This window comes from Tachyglossus aculeatus, chromosome 1 (assembly GCF_015852505.1).
Source record: "Tachyglossus aculeatus isolate mTacAcu1 chromosome 1, mTacAcu1.pri, whole genome shotgun sequence".
Taxonomy (NCBI): Eukaryota; Metazoa; Chordata; class Mammalia; order Monotremata; family Tachyglossidae; genus Tachyglossus; species Tachyglossus aculeatus.
The window spans coordinates 159,209,409-159,224,517 of NC_052066.1; the positions used below are offsets into that span (position 1 = coordinate 159,209,409).

At 40.4% G+C, this 15,109-nt stretch overlaps 1 protein-coding gene across 1 annotated transcript in view; it reads left to right on the top strand.

Annotated features, from left to right (window-relative positions):
* The first annotated feature begins 7,703 nt into the window (after positions 1–7,703).
* The window catches only part of FOXN3 (forkhead box N3), a 383,654-nt gene continuing 376,248 nt past the window's right edge, over positions 7,704–15,109 (top strand). Inside the window, exon 1 of the mRNA XM_038751984.1 lies at positions 7,704–7,846. The gene's annotated coding sequence lies outside the window, so the exon portion shown is untranslated. The remainder of the gene's footprint in view (positions 7,847–15,109) is intronic.

Consider the following 15,109-nt stretch of genomic DNA (forward strand, 5'->3'; position numbering starts at 1 on the left):
ATTGAAGGAAAATTCTGTTCATTGACTGGAATTTTATTTTAGATTTCTCTTAGTATTTCAACTGTTTTATTATCAAGGACATTTGTGTGGGAATTAAGATCTTTGCTCACTGGGAAATTTCTCTTCTGTTGCTCATCCCTTACCTGAACTCTTAAGGATTCTAAAGTAATAACCCAATTATTCCATCTGGGAAGATTAGATTTCAGTGATTTCCAATGAGTAAGAAGATGCCCAGAAGGTGAGCTTTCTTTGTTTTGCTAAATTTATCACATACACCTCCTAGCATTTATTTCCCCTACTTTGTGAGATTTAGCTTCAGATGTCATGTCAGTATCAACATCAACAAATTTACTGAGCACCTAGGTTATGCAGAGGTCTGAATTGGGCACTTAGGGAGCTAATGAAAGAATTAGAATTAGAATTTATTAATCAGTTCTTAATAAATATGATTGAATTGAAGTGAGAAATGCTTGATCCCTGCCTCCAGAAACTTAGAAACTAATTCAGTCCTCTCCCACACCTCAAACTTCCCACGCCACAGACATTCTGAAACGTGAGTTCAAATTCTAGCAATTCTTTTTCTGAAGTCACACAAGTTTGAAGTGTGGTTGGTGGAAATTGATCCCCAAAGCAACTTGTAGAAGAGGAACCTGGAACTGAGAGTAGCAATGGATTTTATTCTGTGGGTACACAGCACTGATGAAAGCACTTGAAAAAGCACAACCAAAAATCCAAGTCCTGCCAATAACGAGCTTCCACTCTAATTGGGGAAAAGACATAAAAGCATTTACAAATGGAACAATCAGAGTAAGTAATTGAATATACACACATTACACACACAGTGTGTAAGCATAAATATATATGTATGTGTTAATTGGTTTGTAGTTGGGTTGATTTGATTCAGGGTCTTGGGAATTAATCTGGGAAGACTTGTCAGGAGGTGAGATTTTAGAAGGGCTTTTGAAGATGGATAGCATGGTGGTCTAGTGGATTTGGAGGAGAGAGAGTTCCAGGCTGAGGGAACAGCTTGAACCAGTGGACAGAGGTAGGAGAGTAGAAAGCAAGGTACAATTCTGACTCCCGTTTCTCTGATATTCCATGCTTGCCCAATTGCTTTTGTCCTCTCCTACAAATCCTCTCCTCTACCTCCCTTGAAGTATTTGTTATTGTGATACTAAGTGCTGTGGTAGATACAGTATAAGCAGTCCCTTTCCCACATGGGGCTCACTGTCCAAGAGGGAAGGAGAACAGGTATATAATCCCCATTTTACAGATGAGAAAACTGAGACTCAGACAAGGTAGTGACTTGACCAAAGTCACACAGCAGGCAAGTGCCAGTGCCAGGATTAGGGCCCAGTTTTCCCGATTCCCAGGCTCTTTCCATTAGGTTGTACTGCTTCTTTGGAAAAGTGTTCAGTCTCATCTTTTTCTTACCCAACATTTAGCCCAGTGCCAGGCATACAGTAAACACCTAATAAATGCTATTAAAAAAGGGTCATCCGATTACCAGAACAGTGGTCAGCAAGGCTAGGTATTGCTGGACTAATTGGCAAATGGATATATTATAACTCTGTTATTTAATGGGGATTTAATTCAAGTCATTAACAAAATTGTTTTAGTATTACAGGGTACTTCTAGTGGTAATATTCTTCTGATGGCACCCAATACTGTGTACCCCTGAGCCCAGAGTTTTTGGAGCTTTTAATGTGATCTGAAATGTTCTGATGAAAGGAGCTGCCTGTTTATTAGGAATACCAGAGGCCAGGCAGTGAGAAAAGGAAGAGGAGGAGTTAATGCAGTCTCAGAGAGGAACTAACACTCCTTTGACTCTTGAAATCAGTGAGAAGAGTCAAATTGGACTTAGCTTCTGGTAAGAATTCTCTCCTAAAGTTTTCCTCTTTATGTCTACATCCTAACCCTGCCTATGGCTCCCTGGATCAACTGTTTCAAGTGAAGAAGCTGCTGTTTGAAGGGTGGGGGAAGCCGCAAGCTGGGGAAACATTGTTAATTAGCCATTTTTAGGAGTAATGTCGAACCTCACTAAATTGCACTAATGACAGGGAGCCCCCTTGCAAATGACTGCATTTTGTCAATTAGGGAGTTAAATGTGAACAAAATCAAGGACAGGGAATGAACTCCTTGTCTTCCCTCCCAAACCCTGCCCTCTCCCTGACTTTCCCATCTCTGTTGATGGCACTACCATCCTTCCCATCTCACAAGCCCACAACCTTGGTGTCATCCTCGACTCCGCTCTCTCATTCACCCCTCACATCCAAGCCGTCACCAAAACCTGCCAGTCTCAGCTCCGCAACATTGCCAAGATCCGCCCTTTCCTCTCCATCCATACCGCTACCCTGCTCGTTCAAGCTCTCATCCTATCCCACTTCAGTCCATACTTCATGCTGCTGCCCTGATTGTCTTTGTCCAGAAACGCTCTGGGCATGTTACTCCCCTCCTCAAAAATCTCCAGTGGCTACCAATCAATCTGCACATCAGGCAGAAACTCCTCACCCTGGGCTTCAAGGCTCTCCATCACCTCGCCCCCTCCTACCTCACCTCCCTTCTCTCCTTCTACAGCCCACCCCGCACCCTCCACTCCTCTGCCGCTAATCTCCTCACCGTACCTTGTTCTCGCCTGTCCCGCCATCGACCCCCGGCCCATGTCATCCTCCGGGCCTGGAATGCCCTCCCATCTGCCCTTCCTTCAAGGCCCTACTGAGAGCTCACCTACTCCAGGAGGCCTTCCCAGACTGAACCCCTTCCTTCCTCTCCCCCTCGTCCCCCCTCCATCCCCCCATCTTACCTCCTTCCCGTCCCCACAGCACCTGTATATATGTATATATGTTTGTACATATTTATCACTCTATTTATTTTACTTGTACATATCTATTCTATTTATTTTATTTTGTTAATATGTTTGGCTTTGTTCTCTGTCTCTCCCTTTTAGACTGTGAGCCCACTGTTGGGTAGGGACTGTCTCTATGTGTTGCCAACTTGTACTTCCTAAGTGCTTAGTACAGTGCTCTGCACACAGTAAGCGCTCAATAAATACGATTGATGATTGATGATGAATCATAAAATGTGTTTTATTCATTCATTCTAGAAAGCCTGGTTTTGCTGCAGTCCATAGCCAGGTAATAAATTCTTGAAAGTATAGTATTTGAAAAGTTGTGGAGTCAAGTCTTAAATCTTTACTAATAAGTGAGGTAACATTATTGTTTTCATTGGGAATGATCAGGATAGTAAATTAATAATGTGAGGATGACTTTTTAAAAATATTGCAATTTAGGGTTTGGGAAGAAAACAGGTAAAAGACACCTTGTCTGTGAGACCCTTCACACTGATCTGACTTGGGACTGGGTAATTGGTGAGCAAAGAAAGGCATAAAGGCTAGGCTTTTGGCCACCTTGTTTTCTAACTAGTTTAAATGGGGGAGGTGTGTGTGTGTATGTACATGGACAAATATATTCAGACTGTGAGAAATTTAAGTTCAGCTATTTCCATACAAAATAATTTGTTTTGAGTTAATCTGGGACAAGTCTAATCCTAAATGCCTAGTTAATGTGAGCAGTGATTGAGCCAGGTACTTAGTTCATTCAGTCGTATTTATTGAGCGCTTACGGTGTGCAGAGCACTATACTAAACACTTGGGAGAGTACAATATAACAATAAACAGACACCATTCCTGCCAACAATGAGCTTACAGTCTAGAGGACCTCCAAGCCTATCCCAGGGACTCTGATGCCACAAAGTGCACTTGTGTGACAACATTTAAAACTTTCCCCCCACAACATCCCTTATCCGCAACCCCCTTACAAACTTGAGAGATCCAGGGAATCTCGCAGACTTCAGGCACTTTTGCCAGCAACTCTGGTCAGAAGCTGCCAATCACATGGATTCTTGGCCAGTCAGGAGTCCCTCATGTGGAAGCAATCCTTTTCCTCATTCAACACACGTATTCAATCCATCAGGAAATCCTGTCGGTTCAACCTTCACAACATTGTTAAAATCCACTTTTCCTCTCCATCCAAATTGCTACCATGTTAATCCAATCACTCATCCTATCCCACCTGATTACTATATCAGCCTCCTTGCTGACCTCCCAGACTCCTGTCTCTTTCCACTCCAGTCCATAGTTTACTCTGCTGGATCATTTTTCTACAGAAACGTTCAGGTTATGTTCCCCACTCCTTAAGAAACACCATCAAGCAGAAACTCCCCACTATTGGCTTTAAAAGCTCTCAATCACCTTGCCCCCTCCTACCTCACCTTGCTACACTCCTACTACAACCCAGCCTGAACATTTCACTCATCTACTGTAACCTTCTCACTGTACCTCGATCACATCTATCTTGCCACTGACCTCTCACTCACATAATGCCTCTGGCTTGAAATGTCCTCCCCCTTCAAATCTGAGACAATTACTCTTCCTGCCCTTCAAAGCCTTAGTGAAGTCAAATCTCCTCCAAGATGCCTTCCCTAAGCCCCCCTTTCCTCTTCTCGCACTCCCTTCTGCATCTCCCTGATCTGCTCCCTTTATTCATCCCCCCCTCCCAGCCCCACAGCACTTATATACATATCTGTAATTTATTTATTTATATTAATGTCTGTCTCCTTGTTCAGACCATAAGCTTATTGTGGACAGGGAATGTGACTGTTTATTGTTATATAGTACTTTCCCAAGCACCTAGTATTGTACTCTGCACAAAGTAAGCACTCAAAAAATATGACTGATGGACTGACTGACAATCTCTGTGGTTTATTGCCTTGTCTAAATGAGCCCAACATTGTTTTTCCTGCCCTTTGGTGCTGACTTGCAGTGAAAGTATCGAAGTTCCTTGTGGATAGTTGAAAACAAGACTGGTAATCAAGCATTGTTATTCATTGAGTGATACTGTGTGTAGAGCACTGTACTAAGCACTTGGAAGAGTCCAATACTACAGAGTTGATAGACATATTTCTGGCCCTCAAAGAGTTTACAGCCTGGGCAGAGCCCCCAGTTTCCAAGCCGAGTCCTTCCCTCAGGAGCTTCAGTCCACCTGCCTCTCACATCCTCATGGCCTCATGGCCACTTCCTCCCTTGTTTCCCTCCTCCTCATTTCTCCACTCTCCCACCCCATGCTCCATCTTCTCCTTCCCTTTTCCTTCCATCTCCCCGCAAATCTCTGACTTCTGCTTTTCTACTGGAAAAAAAGCAAACACCATGTTTTTGGGGGGATCCTTGAGCACAAATTGGAGTAAAGAAGTTGGATTTACATTCCTCACTGCTGCCTCTGACATAAACAATTTAGAGAGAAATTTAGCCATGCAGAACAGAGCTCTATATTCTTATCACTGACCTGCTCATGGGCTTGGGAGTTAATGCTCTTGATAGAAAGTCAACCTGCTGAATAAACTAGGAGCTCAGTTCTTGGGTTCACTCCATGCTTTTTCCTTTATTTACTGGGATTATTATTTTAAGTTCAGGCTAACAGGTGATGCATAGCTAAATAAAATTGCTTATTGGTAATTGCCTGTCAGAATCCAGACTCATCTTTGTCTTTTTGTTGTTGGGATATTTTCTGTGCCAGGATCCATATTTCATACCAAAATGTTCCAATTTCTAAGGGAAAGATGAGCTAACTTGTTTTTTGAGGGGTTCGTGCATAAGCTGTTCATCAGGGTGTTTCCTTTGCAGTGCAGAAGAGAAGGAAGTGGATCACCACAAAGAGAAGTACTGGTTATTCTCCCATGGGTACAAGGAGTGTGAGGGGTGACACCCCTTCCAAAACGCTACCCTGGCTTCCATCCCAGCATAAGGCATGAAGCATCGGGCCATTCTATTAGAATCTCTGGCAGGCAGCGATCATTTATGTCAGGAAGCCTTGAAGTTACAGGCTTAGTCTAACCCTGGGAGTGCCTGTGACAGAGAGCGATCAACAAAAACTTTATTCATTCAATCGTATTTATTGAGCACTTACTGTGTGCAGAGCACTGTACTAAGCGCTTGGGAAGTACAAGTTAGCAACATATAGAGACGGTCCCTACCCTTCTAGTTCACAGTCTTGAAGGGGGAGGAAAGGACATGGAAGGGGACTGGGGTGGGGGAGGCTGGAGAGGGAAATGAACCTGTCTTCTACTCCCTTCAAATAGAGATGGGCACCCACTGTTAGAGAGCACCTTTGCCCTTCCTTTAGATTTAATGTTTCATACCTGACCAGGGGGACTGCTGGGCAAACCTTATCAACTGGATAGAATTCCAGTCAGTGTGGATTCCACTTGTCAGCTGTATGACTGTGGGCAAGCCACTTAACTTCTCTGGGCCTCAGTTCCCTCATCTGTAAAATGGGGATTAAGACTGTGAGCACCACGTGGAACAACCTGATTACCTTGTATCCCCCATGCGCTTAGTACAGTGCTTTGCATATAGTAAGTGCTTAACAAATACCATCATTATTATTATTATCATTATTATTATTATTATTAACTCAAAGCATTTTTTCAGGTTCAAGTTGAGTTCAAGTAGCATATTTCAGAACTGCTAGTTCCTAAAATGGAAAAATATGTTGTAGTATTTTACTTGTCTGTTGGACATTGGTAAAAATGCAGTTAGAAGTTGCATGATTCACTGTTGCAACCGCTATTAGAGGTAGTCTTTAGACTGTGGAATATCAAGGACTTAATATATTTTCAAACTCATGACTAGGTCTGGGGGAAGTGATTGCTTGAAATGCCATTAGAAGTTTAAAGCCTTTTTCACATGTCGTCTGAGAGACTAAGAATGCTGACCTGAGATTAGGCCTTGGTAAAATCTCCTGTTGTGGCTGTGTGTGTGCAGAACTGGTTTTAATGCGTTAATATAAGCATCCTGTTTGACAGTTTTTAAAAATAGTCTTTGAAGTTTCATGCTTTCACATTTTGAATTTGAATCAGAAAACGTCATGTTTCACTTTCAATTTTAGTAAGCTAATATTTGATTTTTTAACTTAAGTTTTACTCATGTTTTCTAAGGGACACTCTCTTCATTAATCTTTTCTGATTTTCTTACATAATTTTATGTAGTCTCTGAGGGATTTTTTTAAGAAACTATGATACCTGATTTTCTTAGATTTATTGTTTAAAGTATCTTCTCAAAAAGCAGTCGAATATTTCTGAAAGCATTTGTGTACCTAAAAAAAAAGCCCAAATATAATATCTGGGGACTTGGTAAAAGTTTGCAAGAAAAATCTCATTATGGGAGTATGTACAAGAAATAACCTACGTTTAATTAACTTTTCTTCATGCATTTTACGATGTTTACCTTTTAAGCAAGTGCAATGTAATATTTATCATGGGGAAAATAAATCTGTTCTGTTCTGTAGTACCCTGTACATTAGAGAATTGAGAGTTGCAGATATTAAGAATAACTTTCTCTGAGGTTCAATTGTGTGTAATCTTTTCCTTTAGGCATTTTGTCCCTGGATTTCACATAAATCTCCTGGTTTCATTAACAAGCTGCCTGGGCCATAGCTGCTTTTGCAATGGGTACAGAGTATTACATTTTTCAGCCGGATAAGCCCTGCTTCTAAGTCGTCTGCATTCTGGGCGAAATGAATAACTGGTACAGAGTGTATGGCTGTAGAAGCCTGGTTGAGCACTAGGACCCAGTGAGGGGTTTCTTAGTTCTATGGTTTTAGCAGCACCTCTGACACAAGGATAGCACAGTGAGCATGGAGTCTGGGTTACGGCTGCAATCTGTTTTGGGGGATCATTCAGAATATTAAACTAAACCAGAATGAAAGGATTAACTGTAAGAATATAACACAACTGCAGTACCAGTCAATGTAGAAGGAAGGAAAAGCAGGCGAAAAAGAGAGAAAGATAAAAGGTAACTAAAATGGTTTTCATTTCCTGTATCAATCTTTGGCTCTGGCTTTAGCATTGTCATTAGAAGCCTGTAAATGTTCAGGCAGCTGCAGTTTTTTGAACACTAATGCTTTGAAAGATAAAGATAAAGATTTTAAAAAATTCCACTGGGTTTTACATTGATTTACTGCATGCAGCTAAAATAGGAAATATGGAAGGAATGACTAGTAACTTATTTTGATTAGCTCCGTTTCAGAAGTAAGTTCATTAAAAAGTTGTTTTATGCATTTGTCGATAAGCATTTTTTTAGTTTACATGATATCTGATAGAAAAGAGGAACCTGCAATTATCTTATTGTGTAAACGATATAATACTTTGTGATTTTCACCAGATATTACTTTTATAGATAATGGAACAAAAGTATTAAATTTGCAGTTTTGAGTTCTGGAGGATTTAAAACAGTATTGGTGTAGCTGCTCTTAAAAAAATCATGAGTACAATGTCAAATCATTGGGCAGTTTAGATCTGTTTTTTGAATTCCTGATTATTCTGCTATGCTGTGCACATCTGAGAGTTTATATTGAGTGCAGTAAAAATATTTCTCCTGGGGACTGATGTTGTTTTGAGAAGAAAACCATTATTGCGACTGAAGCTGCTATAAGCACATTTCTCATTCTTTGTTTACACTATGAAAATGACATTTGAGAAAGGAAACATTTTTCTTAGCAGATTTAAACTGTGGGTTTGTTTATTTTTTAATTTTAATAGGCTGGGCGTTAGAAGTTCTACATTTCAGGTTTGCTTTAGAAAATATATTTGATGGCAGTTTGGATGGATTAATAATAATTTTAAAATGCATCGAGACTGAAAGGAATAATCTGTTGGAAGCCCCCATGTGGAGATTGTCATATTCACTGTGCTTCTAGTTCATCAAAAAAAAAAATCATTCCTAAACAGGCATCCCAATTTCTTTTGTTCCCATATTTGTCACTGATTGTCAGCTGCCTCTATCAGCTCACAGAGTTCCTATTTTCAGAGTCCTTACAGATTGTAAAAGTGCCACTTTTACCTTCAAAATGATTGGTCAAGTTATATGTAGACTGACTTGCCAAATGGTCAGATATCCCATTTCTCAATCTGTAGATTTCATATTAGCTTCAGTGTGCATAGGTTTCTGTGACAACAGTTTTTAAGTGCAATTTGAGAAATACTTATTTTCAGACATCTATGTACTCGTATTTCCATCAAGATTAAATAGGCCATTTTTCTGGCAAACCTCTTTGCAGTAGTGGGTTTTTATTGGCACTAATCGAAGTGATTCTGTAAATTTCACCCCTAACTCTAGTTCCCTGTTTTAACTTACAAAATGCACAGTTTCTACAGAATAAACATTTTTTTTACCAATTTTCAACATAAGTATTAATGTAGGACGACAAGTAGATGGGTGCTTAGCCATATCATTACTTTAATAATTTGAGTGGGTTTTGCATTTCAATGCTTTTTACACTAAATTTTAGAGTGTGACATAGGGTAAAAGGAAAGTAAAATGAAGAGCAAAACAATGAAAATGAGCTTGCATACTATTAAAAAGAACTGTGGCATCTGGTCTGAGGAGAATGAATTTGGCAGTAAAAATGGTTGTCTTCACAGTATTTTATGTAGTAACTGGTAAATATTATGAAGTGTTTTTATCTTTTTTCTTTAAAGAGAAAAATATAAGGCCTGTGGAGATTTCCATTTGAAGCTTTCTGTGCCTTTAAAGCACCTCTGTTGTTAAAGAGGGACTGTCCCATGAGTTGTTAAATGTATAAACACTTTTCTGATTGGCTTAAAAATTTAGACACAGGAAGTGGATGGTATCTAATAACCGACAAGTGGAGACATGGTTGTCATGGAAACTGGGAAGACTATCTCCCCCCCACACCCCTCCTCCAACCACCACTTACAAAAAAGCCTGCATGTCATCACAAATGCCTGCAGAACATGTTGGCTTCTGTGAGCTTTCCCACAGCATCTGTTGAAACCTGAGAATGTGCCTGTCAAATCAAGGTCATTTTACAACAAAAACGCTCCATCTACCATATTTCATAACTGAAATTTTATCTGTAGTACATACCAAACCAAAGAATTTAAAGCTGAAGAGATCTGACATGCTTACTCGGCATTTTCTAGCTACAGAAAGTGAAAAGGCTAAGGGAAAATAGGCTAAAAATGCACTAGGGTATCTATTATTGTAATCAAAATATTTCTTGCACTTAGTTCTAAAGTGAAACTTTGAAATGCTTCTTAAAGGATTGAAGTCTGGAACATTTCCTGTGGGGAATATGTTATCTAGGGGATGTTATAATGAGGTTTTACTGTACACGAGTGTTCAAAGTTGAAATACAACATTTGAACGGAAAAGCTGTAGGCATTTGGGAAGTCTGCTTTAAAGCTGTGTGTGAAGGAATAAATGCAGAGTCTGTTGGGGCTTTCAGTAGTTTAAAAGATAACATTCTACTGCAACAACTGTAAAGATGAAGAAGAAAATACATTCAGGGAACACTGGCCTGGAAATATCAACCACCAAAATTCAATTTTTCTCTACGTAACTTTGGAAAAGTTTATTTTTTGTATCACCCCCACCCCTCTTTCCCTTTGGTGGCTTTTTATATTCGCAAAAGTGGTTTTGCTCGCAGAAGTAGAAATGGAATGTTCCAATGGGTACTGTCGGTACTGCTCTTCCATATCTTGGCTGCAGGACATCTTTGGATATATTTGTTTTCACTGAAGCATTTGGTTTTTCAGATCAATTGAAAATATGAGCATCTTTTCCAAATACTGTGTATTACACTATATTTTAAGGCATTTTCTTCAATATCAGTTATCCATTTTAAAGTTTAAACCCACCAGTTTGACATTTTTCTTCACTAGCAAATCACATTGGTTTTAATATCAAACAAGGAATTTATATTTAGTATAAGAAATCTAATATATATATATATATATGAAATGGAGATCCAGGGTTATAATTTATAATTTAATAGTCTGTGTGATCTGGTAAATACTGCTTATATTAAATTAGCATTTTGAAAGTAGCTTGGAATTTAACGAAGAAGGTTAGGTTTAATGGCAGACACATTCTCTTATAGCAAAGGATTTCCTGTTGGGAGTTTTCTTATCTAAAAGTAGGTTCATTGGCAGGAAATATGTCTGTTGCTTGTTTTTACATACTGAAGGAAACCAACAGGATTAGATGGTTTCTAGCTTCTGTCTTAATTCTCTATTGTCTTTAGCTTTGTGTAATAATAGCTTTTTCAAAGCACTTAATTTCTACAAGTTTTATTACTTCAGTCACTTTTCAGTGTGGTGCTGTTACTCCTGAAAAGCAGCAGAAAAATATGCCTCTTAAACATATGACAATATTTTCCTTCATAGAGTTTACTCCTTGTTTTTTCCCCACGATAAATATACACACTAATTTCTTTCATTCATTCATTCAATCGTATTTATTGAGCTCTTACTGTGTGCAGAGCACTGTACTAAGCGCTTAGGAAGTACAAGTTGGCAACATATAGAGACGGTCCCTACCCAACAGTGGGCTCACAGTCTAGAAGGGGGAGACAGAGAACAAAACAAAACATATTAACAGAATAAAATAAACAGAATAAATATGTACAAGTAGAATAAATCAATAGAGTAATAAATACAAACATTTATACATATATACAGGTGCTGTGGGGAAGGGAAGGAGGTAAGGCGGGGGAATGGGGGGGAGAGGAAGGAGGGGGCTCAGTCTGGGAAGGACTCCTGGAGGAGGTGAGCTCTCAGTAGGGCCTAGAGGGAGAAATAGAGCTAGCTTGGCGGATGTGGCTACTATCCTACTGAGGCCCTACTGAGAGCTCACCTCCTCCAGAAGGCCTTCCCAGACTGAGCCCCCTCCTTCCTCTCCCTCTCCATCCCCCAGCCTTACTTCCTTCCCTTCCCCACAGCACCTGTATATATGTATATATGTTTGTACATATTTATTACTCTATTTATTTTACTTGTACATATCTATTCTATTTATTTTATTTTGTTAATATGTTTGGTTTTGTTCTCTGTCTCCCCCTTCTAGACTGTGAGCCCACTGTTGGGTAGGGACCGTCTCTATATGTTGCCAACTTGTACTTCCCAAGCACTTAGTACAGTGCTCTGCACACAGTAAGCGCTCAATAAATACGATTGATTGATTGATTGATTGATGTGGGGAGGGAGGGCATTCCAGGCCATGGGGATGATGTGGGCCGGAGGTCAATTGCGGGACAGGTGAGAACGAGGCATGGTGAGGAGACTAGCGGCAGAGGAGCGGAGGGTGTGGGCTGGGCTGTAGAAGGAAAGAAGGGTGGTGAGGTAGGAGGGGGCGAGGTGATGGACAGCCTTGAAGCCGAGGGTGAGGAGTACTTTAAGTACTTCAGACAAGTAATTCGTACTTGTCATGTAACAAAATACATACTCTTCAGGGATGAATTTAGTGATTCTTTTGGGGTAGATTTGGAAGAGTTACAGGATATTGAAATAATAATCCAATTCAAATTATTTCATTGGATTAACCTGGAGAAAAAGGGGATTCAAGTATACAAAAGCTTATATTAGGGGTTGATGACCTTGTTTCTCTTTGCCAAGGTTGAAACTAGAGGAAGTGGGGTTCAATTGAAGTTGGAGAGGTTTTAAGTTAGCTGTGAGAAACAACTTCACAGGAAAGGGTTTCAGAGGTGGCTATGAAATCCATTTCTTTGGGGGTCTTTAGAAATGGATAGATTCTCATCTGACTGAAATGGTTTAGGTGAGGTCTTGCCTGTGGGCTGGGGGATTGGCTGTTGAAGATTCCATCCAGCCATGGGAGGCTATGATTCTATGGAAATACTGTCTTTCATGCGATTTGTTTTCAGAGTCAGTAGTATTTTAATCTGTAGGACAGGTAAGCATTCCCAAACTTGATTTTAGAAATATTCAATAGTTCCCTGGCTGGAGAGGGAAGAGGATTTCCCAATTCTCCCCTTCTAAGATATCCAACACATTTGGGTCAAGGAAGTCTCCTAGAACCATACTGGCAATCTCTTGGAGCAGTATTCTTGGCTACTTGACATTCGTAGCTAGCAGAATCATTTTTCTTGAATATTTATTTCATATATTCAAGAAAAACCATCCATGGGTAGAAGCAGCTAGAAAATCATATTGGAGATGAAGTTGTATATGTAACTCTCTGTCTTCACCGCCACCATCTTTGTACATACATACTATGAGTATGAATCTGTGCTAAATCCAGTCTCTCTACAGTTTGGTGGGAGAATCAGACCCAATATATCATCAATCAATAAATAAAACAATCCATCAAGGGTATTTACAGAGCGTCTTCTGAGTGCAAAGCACTGTAATTAAGTGCTTAGTAGAATGCAACTGAAGCACAACCCCTTAAAGAACTTACTACATAATTATTGTTAAATGACAGTATTAAGTATTATTTTAAGATAGTCCTGCTATATTGGTCCAGTAGAAAGAGCACTGCTCTGGGAATCAAGAGACCTGGGTTCTAATACTTATTCTGCCTGAACATGATCCTTCTCTCTCTTTCTTTCTCTCTCTCTCTTTCTCTCCCCTCTTCCTGCCTATCTCCCATCTAAAGAATTGAATACTTGTGTGCCTGCATACATACCCCAATCAGGAGAGGGCCCATATCCCTTTGGAAACAGTTTTGTCCTGGAAGATTCAGGGATTTTCTTGGGAAACCAGAGACAAACCAGTCATTGGTGTAGTTGTTTGATCCTCCCTCAGAACCCTGACTCCTGGAAGTCCCAATGGGAGGGAGATGTGGAGGTGCATTTTGTCCAGAGCTGTTTTTTTTAATTTTACTGTACCAAACAGTGCCTACCAGACTGTGTTCCCCTGGCTGGGTGGACATGAGCCCATTAGCATCAGCTCCCTCTCCCCTCCTCCTTCCCCCCACCCTCACATTGAGGACAATGGAGTGGGTACGAGGGATGCAGAGGTAAGTATCCTTCAAAGTGCCCCGGCACCATCATCTCTGTTAGTGCATGAAACTGCTTAACGTGGATAATGTGACAACCCTTTTGTAAAACTGCCTACACATTTGGCTCTTATCTCACATAATCTGGTACCTTTGAAAGATCCATTCAGTTAAGACCCCTGAGGACTGCAAGGCCCAAACTTGTCTGACCCTAGCTGGTTTCCCTGTCTAGAATTAGGGTAATTGTCATGGGTTGCCCAGCTGATGAATGTTGCCTCTAAATGAAGAATGTTATTCTCTTTCTCCCTCCCAACCTTTAAAATTTGCCAGTCTTACAAAGTAACAGAAGTTTATATCGACAGCAGTGCTTTTCTTTATAAGTTTCAGTTGCTTTGAGGTAGGTGTAAGAAAGAGTGTTAAGCTAATCAAGGATTCTCAGCTCCTCATGTGTCCTTTGGTATTTTAAAATGGACCAAATCCTCCAGTGAGCTCCATCCTACATGTGTTAGACTCTGAGGAAGATGCAGCCACATTCAGCAAGTAGAGTTCCTGTACTAGCATGAAGCCATAATTTGCTTAATTTCTGTCCTGGTCCTACTAGCCACACAAGCTATCTCAGTGTTTTATGTTCATTCATTCATTCAATCGTATTTATTGAGTGCTTACTGTGTGCAGAGCACTGTACTAAGCGCTTGGGAAGTACAGGTTGGTAACGTATAGAGACGGTCCCTACCCAACAGTGGGCTCACAGTCTAGAAGGGGGAGACAGAGAAGAACAAAACAAAACATATTAACAAAATAAAATAAATATTATTATTATTATCATCATCAGGCACTGTACTAAGCCCTAGGGGGAATACAAGCAAATCGAGCTGGATACGGTCCCTGTTCCGTATAGGGCTCACAATCTTAATCTCGATTTTACAGGTGTAGTAACTGAGGCACAGAGAAGTGAAGTGACTTGCCCAAGGCCACACGGCAGACAAGTGGTGGAGCCAGGTTAGAACCCATGACCTTCTGACTCCCAGGTCTGTGCTCTATGACAAATAATCACTGGGCTATTTATTAAGTACTTTTTTATGGTATTTGTGAAGCGCTTACTATGTGCCAGGCACTTTATGGTATTTGTGAAGCGCTTATTATGTGCCAGGCACCATACTAGAGAAGGAGTGTGGCTCAGTGGAAAAAACCCGGGCTTTGGAGTCAGAGGTCATGGGTTCAAATTCCGGCTTCGCCAACTGTTAGCTGTGTGACATTGGGCAAGTCACTTAACTTCTCTGGGCCTCAGTGACCTCATCT